The 25798-nt window shown below is 38.9% G+C and overlaps 1 non-coding gene and 1 pseudogene across 1 annotated transcript; both read left to right on the top strand.

Moving 5' to 3' along the window:
- LOC105179345 (ubiquitin C-terminal hydrolase 13-like) overlaps positions 1-25798 on the top strand; it is a 64036-nt pseudogene that overhangs the window by 27952 nt on the left and 10286 nt on the right.
- LOC148784381 (5.8S ribosomal RNA) lies at positions 19476-19630 on the top strand. The gene has a single exon (XR_016063905.1). It is a non-coding gene; the product is annotated as a 5.8S ribosomal RNA (ribosomal RNA).

Below are 25798 nucleotides of genomic sequence, written 5' to 3'. Positions count from 1 at the left end.
AACCACATAATGTTCCTCTCATTATCTAGTCTGTATGAAATTTCAATGAAAAAAAGAATATGAAAAACAGTTTTTTAACCTAAATTTAATTTAAAAAAGAAATCATCAAGGACATATTTCCATCAAGAAATAGACATACATCTAGTATGGAACTTATGAACATTAACATTGATACGAATCCATTTAACAAAAAAGTTGTTCTTTTATTTTTATTTTTTGAGGTTGAACAGGTTAACCACAATTAATATAAGCCAAAACCTTCTTTATTTGAATTTTTTTTTTATTTAGATAAGATCTGACCCAATTGAATAAAATGCATTACAAATATAAGGGTGAATAGCAATTTATCCCCCTGTGATATTGAAAATAAGCACATTACCCCCTTATGAAAAAAAATAGCAATTTACTCCCCCTATACTTTTTAAAATGAAGGAATTTACTTCCTTATATAGTGAGGTAAATTGCTTCATTTTAAGAAATATAGGGAGATAAATTGTTATATTTTAAAAAATATAGAGAGGTAAATCGCTATTTATTTTTTCATAAGGGAGTAATTTGTTCATTTGCGATATCACAAAAAAGTTGCTTGCAGTTTTCCCCAACTATAATGTATTTGTCAATTCCTTCATCACTTGTTACATCATTGGACTAGTCTACCAGTATATTTTTCAATATATTTACACCCCCCTTACCACCTATGCAAATGGGTGGAAGGGCACTATCCTATGAACCTGGATTAAATGAAATGAAATGAATATATATAGGTTTGGTTTAATAGCCCCAAGTACTCATCACTATTGTGATATTTTAATACCCTAATAGAGTTATTATAGGATATTAGTATAGTTACTACAAGAAAACAAAATTTTTATGGTGGAATTCTTAATAAATCTGTCACAAACCCAAATTTGTGACCACCAAGTGGAAACCGCAACAGATCCCATCGCAAAATATTTGTGGTGAATATTAGTGCCCATCCCAAAACATTTTAATGGGTGCGAATGTCCGTTGTGAATGCTGTTATTTTGACATGGAACGAAACGCAAACTTTGCAACAACAAATTTTTGCAATGACCATTTTTATTAGTGATGGAGAAAATCTAAGCTGGATTTAGGGAGGAAATTGTGTTGCCAAAAGGGCGTGGTATGTTCTCAGAATTTTGTGATGGAATTTCACAACTCAAGATTTGGAATTGGTTTTATTGGGATGGATTGGCATCTAAAGTTTTGCGATGGTTATAGCTTAAGACGCACAATAGGTCGTAACGATCAAAGATTGGCAAAAATCAAATAAGAAAAACTCGGTTCAAGACTAACCTAATACTATTCAGGATTGGTCTTAGAGTGGTTCTAGCCTTTAAATGGGCTACAATTCGGTCTTTTTTTAAACTAAGTCTAACCCATGGACCAACTCAATCGAGGCCCGAGAGCAAGCCTTATGAGATGGAAATATATTTATCAATAAATTTCACCTTTTAAAGATAGGTTGAACCGCGAAAAAAAATTTCATCTTAAAATTATAAAATAAAGTTGTAATGTATTGACAGAATTTTTGATGGATAGGCATTAAAAAAAGAAAATTAAATATGAAAAATATTCCGTCGTTGATTTGGTAATAAAATAAAAAATTTATGATGGAATATTTTCATCTTAGATTCTCAGAATCTGAGACGGAATCAAAAATGGATTTTAAAAAAATATCTTTGATATTGTTATTATTTCCGTCTTTGTCTCATCTCAAATATGAATCTTGAAGTTTATTCTTGTTTTATAAAATCTATCTTTGTCTCTACCTTAAAATTTTTAATCCTATGTGGAAAAAAAAGACGAAATTGAAACCAATTGATTTTTTCCTAAATCTTTTTTCTTTTTTGGCTAAATATTTTTTTAAAAGTTGCTACCCCCAAATTTTTTTTATTGACTAACCTAAATCCACAAATTGCAACTCTCGACGAGGATGTCTCTTCTCTTTCTTTTCTCGCCCGTGCGCTGCCACAACAACTCACCGGTGCACCGTTGATCAACAACTCGCCAATGTGCGGCCGAATTTGAAAGATTCCTTGCTCCTCTCATCGGAGTTGAAAGAAGGGGATTGCATAGTTGTGGGTGAAGGAAAAGAGCATATCAAACAAAAAGGTTGGCTTCTCTTTTGCTTTGTTTTGCCGGTAAAATTTCATCTTCATTTTTTCTTTTTCCCCTCTTTTTTACCTTTCTGATCCAAGTATTTAGGGCCAGTAGTTTAATATTGAAATGGATTTGTGATTTCTACTTTTACAAATCGCAAAATTAATGTTTAATGTTGTTGAAAAGAGCACAATGTCTTTGTTTAATGTTTGTTGCTAACAAACAAATTAACATTTTTATATCTTACTTAACTTCGTCAGTAAAATGATGAAGGAAATCCAAAAACTAAATGATCTGCCATTGTTAGCATTTTTGTGTGCTAGGACTGATAGAGTGACTAGCTTTGCTTAATGTTCATGCAGCATCTTGACTTATTCTGATAAAGTTTTTGTAGTAGTTTATGGGTGTGAATATCTTGTAAACTATACTAGATTGACACCAAGGACCAAAGGAAATCATTGTTATATTCTGGTTTTAGGTAGGCAATATCTTACTGTTTTCATATGGCCTTGTATTATTCAGGTTGTTGAGGAGATAATTATTTGAGCTTGTACAATCAATTGTGATGTGGTTCTAATTTTGAATAAGCGATGAGACGGGAAATTCACCCTGGACACAACAACACAATCAGATATAATTCAAATTTAGTGGGAAAATTTTTCGGGATAGGATGTAATGAGTGGCCAAATCAATGAATAGTAACTTTCTTTTAAAAAATAATATATTGATTATTTATAGTGGTGTTAAGAGTTATGCAGTGTACTAAAGTGTATGTATTTATTGTGTGGCTTACATATTATGAAAAATACTTTTCTACCCTTGTAAATAAACATATATTACCAACATCTACATCATATAGCCCCTACTCTTGGATGAAATATTTAATATATGGTGTAGTATTTTGTTCGAGAATAAACAATTTCCTAAGAGAAAAAGACGTGAGTTTAATACATGGGAATGGGTGGGTGGGAAGTCATTAATTGTTCTCCACCCATCTCCCTCACTATATTTGTTTCCTCTCCCATTCAATTTGCCACATTCCCTCCTCTTCAAATGGCAAGTAAGAGTAATTCTTCCACCCTCTCTAGTTAGTTTTTTGTTGTAGTTGCTTTGTATTGTGTTTTCTCTTTTTATTAATTGAAATGCGGAGCAGGCAAGATTTTGGTGGTGCTCGGTTGGAGAATGGGGGGCTGGAGAAGTGCGGCCTTCCGAAACGGGGGTTAGCTCGAGGCTTTGCCTTGAGCTGGGGGATGTGGTCCCCCCCTTCCTCGTGCGGGGTTGGAGACGAAGGGGATGCGAACTTTTTCCTTATGTTGAGTATTCTACATCTAATAATGCATGGCGTGACTTTCCTCCACATCTAGAAGGTTATTCACCTGACCACATTGCTGCGATTATGAGTTTGCCTAAGTACTTCATTTGAATCGGGTGAGAATTTAGAGGACATATATGATTTTGAGTCGAACAACTCCATTGGGTCTAGGCCTAGCGAACAAGTGCATGAGGTCGTGTCTGGTAGCGAAGGTGCAGATGTCTATGAAGAGTGGGGCAAGAGTGAAAATGAGGAAGTTGGGAATGAGGAGGACAAAACTGAGGGCGGGGGGTTGAAAGTGAGAGTGAGGAGGCCGAAACTTATGAGGTGTTGGGTCGATCGAGTATTATTTTAGTGTTGGGTGTTGATGATGGGAGGCATCAGGGTATTCCATGGTGTTATGAACCACGGGGTCGTGTGTTGGATGTTGGGCACATGCGATAGTATTCTTACTCGAGAACATCTTGTGGTTATTTGGAGAAAATTTAGGGTGCCTTCTGAGCAGAAGTTTATTCTTCCATCTTCTGCCCGAAGGATTAGGTACCCTCCTGACAGGTGTTTCACTATTTATGCTGCTTCCTTTCACAACGGGTTTTTTGTTCCTCCTCATTCCTTGCTTGTCACGGTAATCCAGAGTTATGGTATTTGTGTTAGCCAGTTTACGCCGAATTCCTTTATGTGGTTTGGTGGTGACATCGACTTCGAGAGTTGGGGCCGCCTAACTCTAGAAGGCTTTCACGCCTTGTGTACTATCCGCCGAGTGGCTGAATTGTATTCTTCTACTGACGATGCGCGATATTTCTACTTTTGTCCACACAAGGCATGTAGATTCTTGGGCTGGTTTGTTTCCTCTAAAGGTCCTTGGAAGGAAAAAATTTTGTACTGTAGAGACAATGGTTAGGTGTTGGCCTTGAAGTGGAGTAGTTCGCCCATCAAGGTCGCTCATCATTAGGAGTTGGGGAAAGTCGGCGGAGGGTTTTATGGTAGCGGGGTTATTTTGCCGCATGCTTGACATTATTTTCGATTTTACATTCACTTGGAATCATTTTGTGATGTTATGAATGCCTTTCATATATTTCGCTTAAATGTGTTAGGATTTTGTTTGAATATTGCATTTTCCTTAAATCGTTTCGTCTTCTACATTGTATGATGTATATGTTGATAATATATATTTATTTACAAGGTTAAAAAACTACTTTTTTACTATTTAAGCCACACAATAAATACATATACTCTACCACGCCATATAACTCTCAACGCCATTATAAATACTGAAAATATTATTTTTAAAATAAGGTTACTATTCATTGATTTGACCACTCATTACAGCCATTCCTAAAATATTCTCTCACTAGACTTGATCTATATCTGATTATACTATCGAGTGAGGGTAAATTTCCATCTCATCCCTTATTCAAAATTAGGACCGCATCAATTGATATCTTATAGCTTTACTCCATGACATGGAAGTTCTAAGTAAAACAGCTCTGCCATTGCGAATGTTAGTTATTACTAATCTATGCAAATTTCATGAAATGAATTTGCTTCTCCAGCCCTCTTTATGCCTTGAGCTCTTCTAGTCTCCAGTATCTTCGAAATGTTGATATCATTAATATAGTTCATCCTATTCTTTTAGGGGGATGGGGGTGAAAATGATCACAAATTAAAAGCAAAATATAGTGTTCCCATTCTCAAAAACAATGTGGAGAAAAGCTAGTATTCATTCATCATCCTGAAAATACAATGAGAAACTAGTATAAATACAACTAAAAGGAATCTAGCTAACCAATTGTTAACTAACCAAATCTACAAAATAACAAAAAAATGGTAACAAAATACCAAAAAAGACAAAATAGCAAAACTGTACAGAAAAGAACAAAACTGAGTGGTTGAGGTCTCTTGCGACCTATAGAACCGAGGTTTTTCTCGACTGGAGAGATAGTGATGCGACCTCGATACAGCTTGCGACCTTATGGACTCGCTTTGTTCATAGCCCCATCATGATGGAGCCGAGGATAGAAGTCCAGCTTGGGAAGGAAGCTAGCAAAATCAGCAGCAGTTAGGGATTTAGTGAAGACATTGACGGTCTAAGTAAAACCAGAGATGTGAGAAGGAGCAATAATGCCAAGTTTGTATTGATCGCGAACGAGGTTGTAATCGATCTTCAGATGCTTAGTGCGTATATAGAACACAAGGTTGGCAGTGATGTGGAGAGCAGCCTTGTTATCACACCAAAAGAGGATAGGAAGCAAAACAGGAATATCGAGGTCACGAAGCAAGAAGAAGATCGAACGGAGCTTGCTAACTACTAAGGCCATGCTACGATATTCTGCCTCGCTAGAGGACCTTGTCACCGTGCCCTGTTTCTTAATCTTTCAAGAGATAACTAATGAGGCAAGATAGATGCAAAAACCAATGATAGAACGGCGAGAGTCGAGGCAAGACGCCCAAAGGAAGGGAAGAAGAGGCCAGTGGAGGGAGTACCTCGATGATAGCGGAGAACATGGAGAGCAGCAGTCCAATGAGAGGTGCAAGGTCCCTAGAGGAACTAACTGAGCTGTTGAACAACGAAGGAGAGATCAGGGCGAGTGAACCCCAATACAAGAGGCGTCCTATGAGGCGCCTGTAAGTCCCGGGGTTAGGCAGCAGTGATCCATCATCAGCGACCAACTTTACTCAAGAGGGCAGAGGAGTGGGGGGTGGGCTTGCATCTAGCATTGAGGTATCTGCCGAGATGTCCTGAAGATATTTATGTTGCGTCATTTGGATACCATGCGAGGAGCGAGCTAGTTCAAGTTTGAAGATGTATTTAGCATCTCCAAGATCCTTAATGGTGAACAACTAATCTAAATAGGCCTTGATATATCGAATAGAGACTTCTGTGGAGCCAGTGAGGAGAATGCTGTCAACATAGACGAGAAGGGCAGTGAACTCAGAGTCTGTGTGCTTGACGAAAAGGCAGTGTTCGTGGCTGGGAGTAAATCGAAACTTAGTAGTTTGCTGGTGAGCTTGAGGTTCTATTGCCACAATTGAGCCCGTATAGAGACCGCTGCAACTTGCAGTCATACCCTGCAGGTACACTAAGTAAACCCTCGCTAGGAACCATGTACACATCCTCATGTAGGAATCCATGAAGGAATGCATTATTGATGTCCAGTTGGAACAAGGGCCAGGAGCGGGATGCTTCTAAAGACAAGAAGATGCGAACTGTGACAGATTTAGCAACAGGTGAAAATGAGTCAAAATAGTCAACTCCCTCTATCTGATTGTAACCTTTTGCGAGAAGACGCGCCTTGTACCGATCTATCGACCTGTCTGGGTGAAGTTTCAATTCGTATACCTATCGCGACCCGATAGGTTGCGTTCCCGAAGGCAATGGGATAAGAGTCCATGTGTCATTGGCCGCGAGAGCTACGAGCTCCTAATTCATAGCGTCCACCCAGTTCGCATCCCTGCTAGCCTGGACATAAGATTTTAGCTCCTGCAAAACAGATAAGTGGGCAACAAAACGTATATGTGCAGTACTTAAGGATGTAGGAGTGTAAGTGGAATGAGATGAAGAACAGTTACACACATAGTCATTAAGCCAAGAGGGCTTAGAAGTAATTCTCTACGACCTGCTAAGAGGGTTAGGAGGAGCGGGAGGTGTTATCATAGGAGATTGGGGATTAGTGGAGGTAGATGATGAAGGATGACCTACATTGCAACCCGATCTTGGAGAAGAGGGGGAGTTTGAGTCGGGGAGCGGAAGAGGTAGGGAAACATTAGGCGGGTCGGGTGGAGTTTCTTGGAATGGAAAAGAGTGTTCATGGAAAATCACGTCTCTGGAAGTGTAGGGTGTTTGTTTAGCGATGTCATAAACTTTGTAAGCCTTTTTCGAATGACAGTAACCAAGAAAAACACATTTAGAGGCTCGTTCATCAAAATTGTCTTGTGTGATCGAATGTTCGTCGCATAACATAAGCACCCAAAAACTCAAATGGGGATTTCTCCGAGGTAGGTAGTCTGTTTTTGAGGTAGGTCGTGTTAAGGACAGATTCTCCCCAAAAATGATTAGGGAGATGTGCCTGGAAGAGCAAGGCTCGAGCTACAATGAGGATGTGTTTGTGCTTACGCTCTACCACCTTCTTTTGTTGAGGTGTGTATGGACAGGAAGTTTAGTGGATTATGCCCAAAGACTGAAAAAGAGACTGATACTGGGAGTTCACGAACTTAGTCCCATTGTCCGAACGAACGACCTAACTTATTTTTGAAATTGGTTTCGCAACATGGTAAAGAAATTACATAAGGTTTGGTGGCATCTATGACTTATATTTGAGGAGAAATGTCCATGTTCCTCGACTAAAGTCATCCACTTAGGTAAGAAAATAATTGCAACCAGTGAGCGAGCTAATGTGGCAAGGTCCCCACAGGTCGATGTGTATAGTTCGAAGGTGGATAGCGAACTAGTTGTACTATGAGAGAAAGGCAACCTTTGCTGCTTGGCTAGAGGACAGACATCGTAATTTTGACCAATAGAAATGGAATTATGTTTTATTTCTGGAGCACGAATATGCTTGATTACATTAGATGAAGGGTGGCCCAATTTACTGTGCCATAAATCACTGTCATTGTAGTGAAGTACAGAACAAGTGGTATGTTCAGAAAAAAGTTGTGAATAACATTGGGATCAAATAAGGTTGCATCTAAGCAGTACAAATTTTTAACTTACTTGCCAACTGCTATGACAGTTTTATTCCGGTCCTGAAAAACGCAATGAGAAGGGTGAAAAATAATCTCAATCATCAAGGAAGAGCAGATTCTATGTACGGATAAGAGATTAAATTTGAAAGAGGGGACAAATAACACATCAATGAGAGGAAGATTTTTCTGAAGGTAAGCACTCCCTGTATTTCTTACGGATTGTGAGGTCCCATCTGGCAAGTGAACAAGGGTCGGATGTGTAAGTGGTGTGATATTAGCAAGTGTTAGTACTGCCACATATATGGTTAGTTTTCCCATATTTATAATCCAAGAGGACAAAACACTACCTTCAGAAATAGTGAAAGCTCTGTTCATACCTGCAAAATCGTGAACATGACCCTGGTTGCTTTGCGGAGGTATTGTACGGTGTTTCGCATCAGCGGAATCAGTTCCTGAAGCAGTTTCTCCTTTATGCCAGTTTGTCCCAGGTCGACCCTATCAGTAGCGACCTGTGCTGCGAACACCCTGCTGCTACCATCATCCTTTGTCCTTTTGTCAGCGAGCTCTTTGTACCAGTCAGGTGTCCCATGGTGCTTGAAGCACATGCTTTGACTGTGCCCGGTTCGCTGACAGTGCGTGCAATATAAGGACCACTTGTCAACATTAGTTTTCTTCCTCTCAGGTCGTTGTCCACCTCACACATGCAGGGCTACGTTATCATCCTCAGTCAACTCCAACTGAATTTTCTTCTGCTTCTCCAAGCTCTGTATGATGGAATATGCCTTGTTGATGGAAGGAACTGGCTCCATGACCAGTAATTGATGTTGCACATTCTCAAAGATATCGTCAGCTGCATGAAAGCAACTTAATCTTCTACTGCTTTCCAAGCTCCACAAGTGCACCCACTGCACGTGCACTGGGGTGTTGGCTTTCGCTCCGCCATCTCATACCACAACCTCTTCATATTCGTAAAATAGGATGATAGGGGAAGATTCCCTTGTGTCATAAAACAGATTTCTCTCTGGATCTTATACAGCTGCGGCCTATTGCACTCTCCATATCGTTGTTCAAGGTTGACCTGGAGATTTTGCGAGGACTTCGTGTACATGTAGGCCTCCACAATGTCCTTGCATATAGAGTTTAAAATCCAGGTTGTCACCATGTTATCAACCCGAATCCACAGTTCAAAGAAGGGATCAATTTGGGCTGGTTTCTCTGAGGTGCCATTAATGAACCCTAGTTTCATCTTGGCGCGGAGTGCTCGTTCGATTCCAACACTCCAGTTCAAATAATTGTTTTCGGTGAGTGGTGCACTCACCAATATTATTCCCAGGTGATCGGACCTATGAAGCTGTAGCTTCTTGGGCAAAGGCTCCATTTCGATATTGAGTACTCAAAAATCGCCGGCTGCCGCCATCGCCTTAATGTATAGGAATTGTATGCAGAGACCTTAAAGAGAAGGCTCTGATACAATGCAAATGATCATAAATTAAAAGGAAAATATAGTATTCCCATTCTCAAAATATATGGAGAAAGCTAGTATTCATTCATCATCCTGAAAATACAATGAGAAACTAGTATAAATAAAACTAGAAGGAATCAAGCTAACCAATTGCTAACTAACCAAATCTACAAAATAATAAAAAAATCACAACAAATTAGAGAAAAAGACAAAATAGCAAAAACTGTACAGGAAAGGACAAAACTGAGTTGTTGAGGTCATTGGCGACCTATAGAACCGAGGTCGTTCTCGACTAAAGTGAGATAGCGATGCGACCTCGATACAGCCTGCGACCTCATGGACTCGCTTTGTTTACAGGGGGAATCAGAATACTTCAAATGGTACCTGATACTCAATAGTGCTCCATGAGATTCTTGTTGTAAAGCTGCCGATCAATGCAGGCTATTTCTTTCAGTTTTGCTTGTCAATTACTTACCAAAGCCAAAATTTTGCCTGTCTCAAATCCTCCATAGTTGGAGGACTGTGCCTGATGTAGGTCGCGCAAAATCTGGATCAGGTCGCGGAATTGAATCTCAAGGTCGGGTCGCTAGATCCTTCTTTCGAGCTACCTGTTAGTGGATCCTGAGAACAAAGCAAACGTGAGACTAGCCGAGTAGCCCTCGGCGATGGTTCTCTGATGCTTAAGTTAGAAAAGTGGGGTCGAAAAGATGAGATCGAAAATAAGCTGTGGTCGAATTAGATCAGAAAATGGAGGTAATATAAGAGCAAAACGTCCTTTGAATAATCATAAAGGAGACTATTTATTGCCGTACGGTACCATCTGGGAGAGCGACACGTGTCTCCATTGAGATGCTGCCACGTCATCCCAATCCAAAGGCCTTCCCTAGAAATGACTAATTCCCTGGTGAAAATTAGCCAAAATAGTCAATTGTAAATATATAAATGACTTAAAAAAGCAGGGGTATTTAGGTAATTTGATAATCTCCTCATCATTACTCCCCCACTTCTCTTAGTGTCATTAATGACACTAAGGGAAGTGAACAGGCGTTTCGTCAGAAGGAGCAATCCGAGCCGTCAACTGCTGCCCACGTCTCATCATCTGGTGAGGTATGGAAGGGCGCGCTGCCTCCCCTATATATAGCCCATTCTTTGAACTTCCTTGACCGCTCTTACCAACTAATCGCATTCGAACTCCCTTTGCGAGCTACTTCCTCCTTTTCTCCAAGTATTCTCCATTCCTTTCTTATTCCTGCTTTTAATATCATGTCTTCTAGGTCTAGGAGTTTCTCAGTCCCTGTGTTCGAGTCTGAGTCTGCATCGAGCTCTAGCTCTGGCTCGATGTCGGGGTCGTCAGCGATCTCCCCAAGGGAGGCTGTTGGTATTTCCCGCGATCCCATTCTTCCATACCTGCCTCTCGATTTGATCTTCCTGAAGGGACCGCCGATTCTGATTAGGTCCCTATTTTTCAAAAATATACCCATATGATGCAACAAAAACCATGGTTAGGGATTATAAGCATCATTAAAAATACTCCTGTGCAATTAAAGAGAAGATATTATATTCCTGCTGATTATGATGTCATTATTACTCGTTCTTTTGATCGCATGCATCAACCCCTAAAGGCTTATTGTACATTATCCACCCTCCACTTGGATACGGGCTTACAACTTCCTTTACCCCGTGAGGTAAATAATATCCTTGTCAGGTTAGGCGTCTGTCCAATGCAACTGTCTCCCAATTCTGTTAGTTATATTCTTCTGTTCATCATTGTTATGAAACACCTTGACCGACCCCCAACCTTTGATAATTTCTGGTCTCTGACAATATTACCCTCCGAAAGATCAGGAGAATCTGGGTGGTTCTATTTAACCACACGTAAGGACTGTCGTTATTTGGACGACCTAAGGTCTAATGTAGGTCCTAGGCGTGATAGGTATTTCTTTCTTCGACCTCCACCCGGTAAATCTTGGGACTTCTATCTGGGTTGGCGTGAATCTAAGCCCAAACCAGAAACCTATGGGGAGGGGTTCGAGAGCGACCTCATCAACTACATAACGCTATTTTGGTACCTTCCCAAAGTACTACTATAGGAGAAAGTGTTGAAGCTCGCCGGCCTCTCCCCTGCTCCTATTCCAGTCAAGGGCGCATTAGGTGATCTCAAAAGTCTCATTCTTGTTTATTACTCTTTAAAGTGATCTTCTGACTCACTCCGTTGCAGAATCTGAAATCATGCTCGCCAGGATCGCGAACAAAGCTAGGGCTAAGAAAGGAACATTGCCCCCTTCAGTTGAACGCGAGTTAAAGCGTGCTGCAACTGCCTCAAAGGCAAAGACCAAAGAGCCCGCACAAACTCCTACTCCATCACCAGCAACCGCCACAGCTACTGACCAACCGACCTCTCCAATCAAACTGGGGGTTCATACCCCCGATACGCAAGTGGAAGTGGTCGAGGTCTCTGAGGATCGAGGCCTGAAGAGAAAAAGAGGCAAGGAGAAGGAGAAGGCATCTATAGCCAAACCCACTGAGAGCAGGAGCAAAAGTGGGAACGATCCCTCTTCCCGAGCAGGTAGGCAAACTAGATTAGAGGCCAAGCTCGCTGCTGCCAGAGCCGCCGAATCTCATCAGTGCCCTTTCTCTTTCCTCTCTCATGCAAATTCTTTGTTCCTTCACAAGCATGTATTCCTGCCTTGCTTTCTTTAAACATTAGGAATTGTCAGCTTTTTTTAGTTACTTCATTTATGTCTTTTGTTATGATATTCTTTTTCTAGACTAAGGAGTACATTCATGAAAATTACTCGTGTCCTGCTACCTCTTAGATGATAAATACAAATGAATAGATAGACAAATCTCTTGATGAGAATGGGCACCTCAAGTTCAAGCTGAATTCTTCAGTCACCAGCAAGGAAACGCAAGAATTCCAACCCTCGTCCATTTAGTCTCATCTTTTGTGTAATTCGCTTTATATTAAAATCGTTTTTCACACTTTTATTAGTACTTTCACAACTTATCTGTTGAAGGTTGTTACTAGTTAGTTAGGAGCAGTTAGTCGTCTTCTTCATTTCTTTCCCGCTTTTACAAAACATTATTTAAGGAGCTCAAATTTTACAATTCCATATACTTTTTGCTACATCTCTTTCTTCTGTGGTCAGTTTAACATGGTATTAAAGCCATCCTTATGATAATCTTTGCATATCTAAGAGTGATTCATGAGTCTATTTTATCTCTCTTCATGTGAATTAATCTGCTATGGCAAGCTGTATGAATGCAGCTCCGGATACTTCTGTTACTAATGGTGCTGGTTTTGGAAATTAGACTGGAAATTCGAGGATTCAGGTAGTGGATCATTCAGGAATTGACGTCTATCGGATTTTATAAACAATGGGGAGACTAATTGATAATTATAGAAAATTTAGATTTTATTATAAATAAATTATAGGGTGAAAACGAAATATATTAAAACTTTAATGGAATATATAGAAGCTTTTTATAATATTTGAGAGCAAATTATATTAATTAAAAAAATTAAGTAGGACATAATGTAAATTTTTGACAAAGGCTAAATAAAATGCAAATATATATATATAGAATGAAAGGGGGGAATTGGCAATTGTATGCCAACCACCCCGCCTCAACGCCCCATCCCCCTTCCTTGTTATAAATAGGTAAGAACAATCCACACACACAAAATCACAATCACATACACACATTTACATATAATTGAGGGTGCGACTGAAGAGATACGGCAGCTTTAGATTTTTAGTTTATATTAATTTATATAATTATATTATTTAATTAATTAATTTATTAAAAAAGTTATAATTGGTGAATTAAATTATTAAATTTGTTAAATTTAATCATTACTATAGTTATTTTACTCAATTCTATCGGGCCTGCTAACCAAATGCGTAATTATATGTCTTGTGTTTTAACTAAATTCTATAGCAGCGAGAAATTGATAGAAAATTTATAAAAATACTCAAAAATTATATTTAAAAAATATTAAAAAATTATATTTGTGAAATATTATTGTTATTCAAAAATAATGGGATTCTCGTGATAATTCAATTTAGGGATGTTAATAAAAACGATATATATAAAGATATAAGTAAATGAATTTTTATGAGTTAGTTGATAAATTAAATATATACTTGAAAAACTTAGAAATTTAGTATTTAAAAGAAAGTGAAACGGAGAGTTGAATTTCGATATAAATAGAATATCAAAAGATTGGTCGAAATATACGAATATTATATAATATCTTAATTAGAAATAATGATATTTCCGACTATAGGACTTGATGATAAAATGGAGGTTGAACAACTTTTTGTTAACAGAATCATTTTGAGATTTGAGGTGAGTATGGCTAATTGAGTTTATATATATACATATAAAATTTTATATCAAAATCAAATATTGATTCTTGGGTTTATATATATACTTATATGGATATAATATATTGATTGTTTATATACTTGATCGTGGATGTGAAGAGATCGGATGGTACGGCCCGTGAATGCACTGGTGGAAGCGGTAAAAAAAAATATAATAATAAAAAATAAACGCAAGAACTAAACGAATCTAAGGGGTGTACCCTTGGAGTTCCCGGGCGTTCGATATTATAAAATAAAAATAAACATGGGGCTGATGTAAAATCTATAAAATCGAAAAACATAAAGGGAAAAACGATACCTTTGTTCTTCACGGTCGTTTGAAATGTTCTTCACTTGAGGCCAACATAGCAGCTCTCTAATTTTTTCACATCACACCGGAGTTGAGATCTTTACATCCTATTTGTTAGAAGAGAATAAGAGGAAAAAATGCACCAAGTGCATTGAGAGAGAGAGAGAGAGAGGGGGGTGGCCGAGCACCATGGAAGAGGAGGGGAATTTTTTTTTTTTGTTGTGTGATTATGATTATAATTATTTCTTAAATAATTATATTTCATATATTTTTTTTTAGATGATTAAGAATCTTTTCAAATACATTCTACTATCTACAAGGTATATTTCTCTTTATTCTAAGAGATCCCCAAAATTGTTAGAATTGCATTTTTCAAAATTGCAATTTGCTAGTCATTTATTTCCTTCAATGGAATTTCTCATGTGCTCAAAATAATGGGCTTGGCCGATTTTTATATATAAAAATACAAGCCCAATGAATTTTTATTTAAATCTAATTTAATGAAAATCCATTTAATTGAGCCCAACTTGTATTTAATCTAATTAAATACATAAGCCCAAATTATTCCTAATATTCAATAAGATCCAACTTATTAAATTATATGGACAAACCCAAATATAAATTAATGCCATTAATTTATTTTTCGGCCTTTTGCATCTAATGATCTCTCTTTGTAAGTAATCCAATTACTTATGGAATTAATTCTAAATTAAATCCTTGTTCCTTTTAGATGATTTGTGTGTGACTCTTAGGTTCACCTTTCAGCTGGACTTCAGCTAGTATCTTACACTATTATTAATTAATACAATTTAATTAATAATTTTTTTATTAACCTTTAATCAAGAAAGGCCTTCACCATAGATGGCCGTCTAGCAACGATTCATAGCACTAGAGATTAGGTGAATTACGGCGTGAACAATTAGGGTCTCGATCGATATGGGTACAGTCCTTCCGACTTTAGTCTATGGCATAGAATTAGGTATCGGTTCCCATCCTGGACTTAGCGGCTATACTTAATACATGAAATCGCGGTACGACAAGTTTTTCAATATAGGAACCTTTTTTCCTATTTGATCAATGATTTTGGCCACAGATTCTAAAGCGTGAACGCATCTCCAAGTGCATAGGAGATACCTTTGCTACATACTAACAGGGGATGGAACCTGTTCTTGGAACTCACCGTCCTCGCTACATACTCCAACTGTAGTGGACAAGGCTTATGATGATCATGTCAGTGACCCAATCACCTCCCACACAGATCCAAGATACAGTCTTCATATGCACGTGGCTACAGTGATCCCTCAAGTCTGAGGACTATGCCCATACTATCGAAGTCGGGGACTGAAGTCATACCGATCGAACCTCCAAGGATTCCATACCATGATACCCGCGAGTCAGTGTACTTAGTTGACCATCTTGTCGACTAACCCATTGAAATTGCATAGACATCCAACATCTATCGCCGATGAAATGGGACACTCATCCAATGAATGTAATACTCAGTGCAAGTCTCAGTAGGACTATTGATGCCCAGTTTCATAGCCGTCATCCAATGCGCAGTCCAACTACATGGGTTATTAAGTGGTCTGTGGGCATCTGTTGTGACGTCAAAGCAGTGCTTAACGTAATTTGGTAAGCACAACAGATACATGTGCTCAAGATGAATACTTACCATATTTATCGGAATAATACTTTTTATATAAAGTAATTGAATGGTACTCAAAATTGCCAATCTAATTGGCTTTTCGTCACCTATTCGAACAATCTCCCACTTAGTTTATGAGCAATCTGCAATACCAGCCAGGTCTTATGGGTCTACTATAGTTTATGCCGATGTCGTACGGTCCAACTACACGTTACATCTTCTTATAATCGCTCCAAGCAGTTCATGGTGTCTAAAATTTTTCCTCGGACATGTGATGAGATCTCGGATCTTTTATCTTACGCCATAGCCTAGTTGTGATCCTCCAAGGTGACGGGCATTGTTTTTCAATCCTAATGTTTTTTTTAATATAATTTTTAAAGTTTCCATACATTCAATTTTTCATGATGAAATTCCTTGCGATATTCCACTTGGAATCTTTCCAATATTACCATATTATCATAAAGCTTGAATGTAGACTCGTTTTGAGATTAGGCATTATTCATTTGATGCTGGAAGCTATTATCGCTATCGCCTTCCAGAATCAACTCTCTATTTATGTGCGTCAACAACACTTCTTTAATACTTATTCAGTTATATAAAGATAGCCTTTCAACAGCTGTCTGTTGCCTCGTCGGTGCATACTCTGTTAGAATAGGTGACCTGGAAGTCAATTAGATTGGCATACTTGTAAACCATTCTGACAATAACTCGATTACATATAATATTGTTTAGTGAATAAAATGAGTATTCGGTATTGGCATTTTCTTTGTTCTGCTCATTGTATATATTTGCACTTCTTTTGGACATCACAACAAAGCCCAAAGACCACTTTGACAACCATGCAACAATTGGACTGCCAATTGGATGGTGGTTATGAAATCAACTATCAAGGGTTGGGTCTGAAATATTCCAACTTGAGGACCTCGAGAATGTGCATCAAGTGTTCTATGGAGACTTGCATTAAGAGTCCGCATTCATTTGATGAGTGTCGGGTTTCATCATGGACAAACGTGGGATGTCTATGTGATATTAGTGGGTCGATTTGCTAGGAGTTGAATTCACTGAACTGACTCGCGGGGATTGTTAAATGAAAGTTTTAGAGGCTTGGTCGGTATGATAGTAAGGGAGTAGTCCTCAGACTTGAGGAATCACGGCAGTCACGTGCATATGATGACTATATGTTGGATTTGTGTGAGATGTGATCGTGTCACAAACATGGTCATCATAAGCCTTGTCGAGATAGTCAAAGCATGTACCGAGGATGGTGAGTTTCAAGAAGAGGATCCGTCCCCTGTCAATACGTGACATAGGTATTTCCTATGCACTTAAGATGTGTTTGCGCTCTATGAACCTGTGGACACATTCATTGGTCGAATAGGAAAAAAGGACCCTATGTCGAGCAATTTGGCGTAACATGATCTCAAGTATTAAGTATAGATACCAAGTTCAGGATCGGAGCTTTCACGTCCAAGACTAAGGCCAGGAGACGATAGACGGAAGGACCGTAGCTATATGGACTCGAGAGCCTAAAAGTTCACGTGGATATTCACCTAGTCTCTAGCGACATGCACCGTTGCTAGACGGCCACCGATGGTTATGAGCTTTCTTGATCAAGGATTGATCGAGAATTATTAATTAAATTAGTTTTAATTAATAATAGCGTTTGTCATTAGCCTAAGTCTAGGTGAGAGGTGAACCTAAAGAGTCAGGCACAAATCATTGAGAAGAGACGAGGAATTAATTGCATAATTGGATTACTTACAAATGAGAGAGATCCATTGGATGGAAGAGCCCAAGGATAAATTAATAAAATTAATTTATATTGGGCTTGTCTATAATAAGTTGGACTTATTAATTATAAAGATGTATTGGGCTCATGTATTTAATTGGATTAAATATATGATGGGCTTAATTAGGTTGATTTTAATTAAACTGAATTTAATTAAAATTAGTTGGGCCTTGTATATTTTTATCCTAATAAAATCAGTCAATACCCCCTAAAATAAGCACACTGGATAATTCTAGGGAAGGCAATAATTGACTAGCAATTCTCACTTTTCGAAAGTGCTATGTTGGTCATTCTTTATTTGGAATAAAGAATATATTGCCTTATGGATAATGGAATGAACCTATACACATTCTAGTATATTCATACAAGGTATATATATATTCTAATTAGTTATTTGGAATAATTAATTATTACACAACACACAAAAAAAATCCTCCTACTTTAGAACAACTCCAATCGGCCGCCCCCTCTCTCTCAAAACACACTTGTTGTGTTTTCTCCCGTATTATCTAGGAAAAATATTTTTTTAGTCCATTAAGTATGCCCAATTTTAATTTTAATCCTATAAGTATGCCAATTTTTTTATTAACTCCAGTAACTTATAAAATTGATTAGATTTAGTCTTCCGGTGGATTGAATTTATAATTTGCGCCAGAAAAGTAACATGGCTAGACACCTAGATGCGTTTTTGTTAATTTATAATGCTGTGTGGCTATAATTATGAGGTACAAGACAAGTTGGCCATCTTTTGGAGGGAAGAAAGGTGACTTTTCCATCCAAAACACTTTTCCTTAACCAACAAAATATATTTTCTTTTCTCCAGACTTGCACAAACCCATTTCTCTCCTTATCTCTCGGCTCCAATGCCTTCTGCCATGGAAGGACCACTTTTTTGCTACTGCAGAAAGAAACCAATGGTTCGGACTTGTTGGATTAATCAAAATCCAGGAAGGACGTTGCATTCCTGTCAAGATTACAAGGTAATATGCTCATTTTTTTCCCCAATCACTTTCCTTTTAAATTTTTTTTGGATTTTTTAAATGAATTTAGTAATTCCGTTAACGAACGAGACCTCAGCCTGCTAACTAGCTATGCGGAGGTATCCCTCCGTGCTCAGCTTCTTAGAGGGACTACGGCTTTTTATGCCGCGGAAGTTTGAGACAATAATAGGTTTGTGATGCCCTTAGATATTCTGGGCCGCACGCGCGCTACACTGATGTATTCAACGAGCCTATAGCCTTGGCCGACAGGCCCGGGTAATATTTGAAATTTCATCGTGATGGAGATAGATCATTGCAATTGTTGGTCTTCAACGAGGAATTCCTAGTAAGCGCGAGTCATCAGCTCGCGTTGACTACGTCCCTGCCCTTTGTACACACCGCCCGTCGCTCCTACCAATTGAATGATCCGGTGAAGTGTTCGGATCGAGGCGACGTGGGCACTTCGCTGCCCACGACGTCGCGAGAAGTCCACTGAACCTCATCATTCAGAGGAAGGAGAAATCGTAACAAGGTTTCCGTAGGTGAACCTGCGGAAGGATCATTGTCGAAACCTGCAAAGGCAGACCGCGAACACGTTAAAAATAAAATCGAGGCCCGGGCGCGGGACGAGCGCCCCCGTTCGGTCCCTATCCTGCCGGTGCGCGCTCACCCGGGCACCGTGCGGGCTAACAAACCCCCGACGCGGTACGCGCCAAGAAAAACTGAACGAAGCATCCGCCGCAAGGTGGCCCCGTCCGCGGGGTGCACGGGTGGAGGGGACATCTCTCGAATATCAAAACGGCTCTCGGCAACGAATATCTTGGCTCTCGCATTGATGAAGAACGTAGCAAAATGTGATACTTGGTGTGAATTGCAGAATCCCGTGAACCATCGAGTCTTTGAATGGAAATTGCGCCCAAAGCCATTAGGCTAGGGCACATCTGCCTGGGCGTGGGGGGCGGACATTGGCCTCCCGTAAGCAGTCGCGCGCGGCCGGCCTAAATTCGATCCCACGGTGACGCTTCGTCACGACTAGTGGTGGTTGAATCCTCAACTCGCGTGTTGTCGTGCCGCGCTCGGCGTCGTCAGCTCGGGCATCACGTTGGACCCAAAGGCGCCAGCGCCTCCGACCGCTACCCCAGGTCAGGCGGGATCACCCACTGAGTTTAAGCATATCAATAAGCCAAGGAAAAGAAACTTACAAGGATTCCCCTAGTAACGGCGAGGGAACCGGGAATAGCCCAACTAGAGAATTGGGTGGCTTCGTTGTCCGAATTGTAGTCTGGAGAAGCGCCCTCAACGGCGGACCGGGCCCAAGTCCCCTGGAAAGAGGCGCCGGAGGGGGTGAGAGCCTCGTCGTGCCCGGACCCTGCCGTACCACGAGGCGCTGTCGGCGAGTCGGGTTGTTTGGGAATGCAGCCCTAATCGGGCGGTAAATTCCGTCCAAGGCTAAATACAAGCGAGAGACCGATAATGAACAAGTACCGCGAGGGAAAGATGAAAAGGACTTTGAAAAGAGAGTCAAAAAGTGCTTGAAATTGTCGGGAGGGAAGCGGATGGGGGCCGGCGATGCGCCCCGGTCGGATGTGGAATGGGAGAGCCGGTACGTCGATCGGCTCGGGGCGTGGACCAGCACGGATTGAGGTGGCGGCCAAAGCGCAGGCAGTCGATATGCCCGCAGAACACCATCGCCCCGATCGTAGCGGACAGCGTGCGGATTGAGGTGGCGGCCAAAGCCCAGGCAATCGATATGCCCGCGGAACACCATCGCCCCGATCGTAGCGGACAGCACGCGCCTCCGTCGTGCTTCAGAAATTGCACGCTCCCAGCGCTAGCTAGCAGGCTCCCCATTCGACCCGTCTTGAAACACAGACCAAGGAGTCTTACATGTGTGCGAGTCAACGGGCGAGCAAAACCTTAAGGCGTAAGGAAGCTGACCGGCGCGATCCCCCCCGAGAGGTGCAACGCCGACCGACCTTGATCTTCTATGAAGGGTTCGAGTGAGCATACCTATCGGGACCCGAAAGATGGTGAACTATGCCTGAGCGGGGCGAAGCCAGAGGAATCTCTTCTTCAGTATTAGGATTTTTTGTGAAAAATCTCTTATTGCAATAACGGGTAAGGTTTCGCTTGCTTCTTTAGGAAAAACTCTAGGTTTTTCCGTGCAAATTCCTGATCCCGAATCAATATGAGCTGTAAAATACTCTGTCTTATATTGATCATACAACATACCTACAGATATGTATATAGAAAAGAGACTCGTCATTCAATCCTTATGGTAACACCATCAGACTGAATTTCATTCTGTTACCTTTACTTCTGCATGGTTTAAGATTTTCGAAGAAACTTAACACCAAAGTCATACTCGTCCTGCAACACCTGTGACTAAAATTTCATGGCCTGCTATTTCTACCATGCCTTCATATTTTCCAACAATAGGTTGTTGCAAATGATATAAGTCATCACAATGGAAAAAAGTTTCTTTCTTAGTTTTACGTTATCTACCCTAATCTCTTGAGGAGTTAAAGCTTTTAATAACTCTTTCTCCTTTCCTTTGTAGCCTGTAATCCTATCTTCCGAAATGGACATCCGAGTACTAAACTCAGTTTTAGAGCTAAGTGTTCTATCTAAAACTGAGTGATCTTTTATGATGATATCAACACCATCTATATTAGGTATCCTAATAGGATCTGGTGTCATTACCTTATCGAATTCTTTGAAAATTCTAGGAATTTCAATAAACTCTTTCCTAAGGAACAGATTTGAATGATGAGTATTGAAAAGGGCATAAGCTATTCTATAAGTTATAGAATATGGTCTGTTACCTTCTTTTATTAGATCTTTTCTCTTAAAATCGTGATGAAGGTTTAAGACTCTACTGAAATCATGGTCTATTAGGTTGTATGCAATCCTAGGATGAATGTCAAACATCAATTTTTCTACATACAAATTACCTATCATTGTTACAAGACAGTCATCTCTTAAGTTATTGATTATTCTATCAATTATCGATAAATGTATTTCTGAATCAATTCCTTCTTTAAAAGTTGCTTTCATTACTAGTTCAATAGTTTCTATGTGGGTCCATTTCATAGTAACAACTACTTCTTCTCTAACCTTACTTAATTTTTCAAGAATTTCTTCTTTAGGAATTAATTGCATCTACATCACATTACCAGAAAGTTCCATAGGTATAGCAAACTCACCTGAACTTACTTTGTAGAATATGTGATGCTTCCTTTAGTTTAGTCCTATCAGATTTGGGAATTTTCCAATTACTCCAATCCTAAAACCATCATATGGGCTGAGGTTAAAATCTTGTCGCATGATTTTTTCCATGGTTTTGCTTGACACCGTCATTTTGGAAAAGAATTCTGATACGCTTTCGAAAGTTTGAATCCTATCTCCCTCGTTGTAATTATTCTGACTCGGTTCAAGATCCATCCAAATCAGTCTCTATTTTCTCCTCATAGACTATGTTCATGCTGATGTTTGGGGTCCTTCTAAAGAAGCCACCCATGGTGGAAACCGATACTTTCTATCTATCGTTGATAACTTTTCAAGAAAAGTCTTTAATTTTTTTATTAAAACATAAATGAGAAGTTTAAAAATTCGAAAAATGGAAAACTCTTGTTGAAAAACAAACGGGACAAAGACTGAAATCACTTCGTACTGATAATGGTCTCGAATTTTGCAATAAAAAATTCACTGATCTATGTGATAAATTTGGGATTAAAAGGCATAGGACCAACCCATACACCCCGCCGCAAAATGGTGTTGCAGAACACATGAACCAAACTTTACTTGAAGAAGTTAGATGTTTGCTGATCAGTTCTAGTTTACAAAAGTCTTTTTGGGGTGAAGCAGTTTTAACTGCTGCATATTTGATAAATCTGTCGCCTTCTGTGCCATTGCTTGGTAAAATCCCCTGAAACTGTTTGGTGTGGTAAAAAACCTAATGTTTCTCTTCTTCGTACTTTTGGTTGCTCTGCATTTGTTCATCAAAATTTTGACAAACTTGAACCTAGATCTCTTGAATATGTTTTGATTAATTATCCCAAAGGGGTCAAAGTGTATAGACTATGGTTACGTAGTCAACCTGGTTTCAAAGTTATTATTAGTATGGATGTAACTTTCAATGAAAATGAAATGCCTTATCTGTCAAAAATAGAGTTAGACCAAAAAGACTCAACCTTTGATAAGGTGGAGGATAACCAACAAGGGGGAGGAGATATAGAAGAAAATTTTGATTCTTTTCATAGAAATACCTGTAGAAATTCCTGAAAAAACTAAAACCTCTCTAGATAATTACCAACTAGCAAGGGATAGAAGTAAAGAACATAGGATCCCCTCTAAGCTCAAAGACTTCCATGTAGCACTCAATATTGAAAATTCTGAACCTTCAAATGTAGATGAAGCCCTAAATTCTAAAGAATGGCTTAGTGCCATGAACGAGAAAATGAAATCTTTGAAGGATAATAATACTTGGGATCTAGTGCCTAAACCCAAAAATTGTTCCTTAGTAAATTGTAAATGAATGTTTAAAATCAAACAGGAAAATCCCACAAAATACAAAGCTAGAATAGTAGCCAAGGGATTCACTCAAAAGAAAGGAATAGATTATAACGTTTTCTCCAATTGTCAAATATACCACTGTGCATATGATTATTGCTCTTACTGCTCATTATGATTGGGAGTTAAAACAAATGGATGTTAAAACTATTCTTTTGCATTGTGATCTAGACAAAAACATTTATATGCATCAACCCATTGGCTTTATTGATAAAACAATCCTTACTATGTTTGCTTGTTGAAAAAATCTCTATATGGCTTGAAACAATCCCCTAGGCAATTGAATAAAAAGTTTGAGTTGTTTATGCTTTCTCTAAACTTCAGAAGGAGTGATTAGGATCATTGCCTCTACTTCAAGTATATGAATGATATTCTTATCTTTCTTGTGTTATATGTTGATGACATGCTCATTGCAAGCTCTAGCATTAAAACTGATTGAGTCTTTACGAAAAGATCATTCTAAAAATTTTGAAATGAAAAACCTTGGTGATGCAAAAATAATTCTTTGTATGGACATCACTAGAAATAGAGATATGTATTTTATACTTTTAAACCAAAAAACTTACATTCATTCTATTTTAAAAAAGTTTTCAATCGAAAATTCAAAACCCACCTCTGTGCCATTAGCTGCTCATTTCCAATGATGCTAAAACTAATGTCCAAAAATAGATTCCAAAAAAGAGGAAATGAGTAAAATTCGTTATTCAAATGTCATTGGATTTATAATGTTTCTCATGGTCTGTACTATACCCGATATTGCATATGCTATAAATTGTCTTAGCAGGTATATGTCCAACCCGGGACCTCCTCATTGGGAGCTTAAAATGGCTTCTAAGGAACCTACGTGGTTCCGACGATATTAGTATAACCTTCTCTAAGTTCTCTGATTATATTCATCTTGTTGGGTACCTTGATTCTAATTATGCAAATGAAAAGGATAGTAGAAAATCCACTACATCTTACATCTTCACTTTGTGTGGTTCATGCATAAGTTGAAACTCCCAACTACAACATATTGTTGCTTTTCCTAGCACTGAAGCCGAATACATTGCTACTACCGAAGCCTTTAAAGAGGTAATTTGGCTAGAAGGATTAATCAAAGAAATTGGTTTTCTCAACAATAAACTTACAGATTTTTCTGAAAGTAAATCCTCCATCCAACTTTGCAAAATCCCTGTTTTTCATGATATGACTAAACACATCGATGTGAATACTATTTTATTCGTGACAATGTGAGTAAAGAAGTGATAAAATTAGAAAAGATTAAAACTGAGGAAAAACCTAACTGAAATGGGTACTAAGTGTTTGCCTGTTGAGAAATTTGTTAACTGATTAAAAATTTTAAATCTTGTTCCTGGTTAACTCTGCTGCAGGTTAGACACTGTTTCTCAATTGCAGGTACACTAAGGCGGGGCCTTAGCCTATGATGAGAATGCCAGATCCAACTCTTTTAATCCGGACCGTGTTCCTTATTAGAAGTTCTTGGTCCAAGGTCGAGTGTGTTATATTTATGGCCCAATGACCTTATTTAACTAGGCCCACATGGCAGCCCATAACCTGGCCCACTCTGTGGCCCACGAACGACCTATACCCGACCCACCTACCTAGGTACTTATATACCTTCTCTTAACCTTAACCGTCATCTTCACCTCTCTCTTACGCCGTCTGCTTCTTCTTCACCATATCCTCTCTGTGATCTTTTCCCTTCTCTGTCACCAAAATCCATGGCCTCTTTCCTAAACCAATCTGATGGTTTAAGGAAAACTTCTCTAACCTTCCATTCTGACCTCTTCTCTCGACCTTTTAAATAGGGGTTTTTCTTCCCCTTTCCTAAGATACTGAAAAGTGATTATCTCCTAAGCTTTTTTACATGTCTTCGTGAAATCGAGAGTTGGGGGTCAATGTGACCATGTGATAAAAAGATCTAACTAATCAAAAGTGTGTGGTCGGGATTCTAAGTTTTCTATGGTGTTACCATGGGTGAGTGCTTTGGGTGCGGGACTTTTGTGACTGTATTCCCTCATTCGGATCTTGCTTAGTTTGAGCCGAGTTCTTTCAACAAAATTGTTTCTGTTTATTCTTTTATTCATTGTTATCATTCATTTAAATTTGTAATATTCTTAAGGAATTTCCTACTCCATTATTGTAATAGTGGATTTGGTTATCTTGGTGATATCTACTCTACAAAGAGCTGTGACAAGCCATCAGACATTCTCGAGAAGTTTAATCAACTTGCTGGCTATGCTCCTAATGAAGAGATAGAACTCTGCGAGGTTTGTTACAAAATATAAATAGAAGAGATAGTATTTGCTTATTTCAACATACTGGTAACAATCCTAATATATTGTTGTTAGCTGCAAGTTAAAATGAAACCCACATGCAACTGTTTCCATTAAATGGAGCTATTATTCAAATGTCATGGAGATTAACATAACTCATGTTACATGCAATTTCTTTACAAGGACTTGAAAAATTCTATGCATATGGAATATAATGCACATATTCATTTTAAATGGTGAAGATATATTTCATAAAATGCACATATACAGTT

This window comes from Sesamum indicum, linkage group LG13, assembly GCF_026168435.1.
Source record: "Sesamum indicum cultivar Baizhima isolate 11 linkage group LG13, ASM2616843v1, whole genome shotgun sequence".
NCBI lineage: Eukaryota > Viridiplantae > Streptophyta > Magnoliopsida > Lamiales > Pedaliaceae > Sesamum > Sesamum indicum.
Note: the sequence above shows the minus strand (reverse complement) of the source record. Positions and strands in the feature narration are given on the sequence as shown.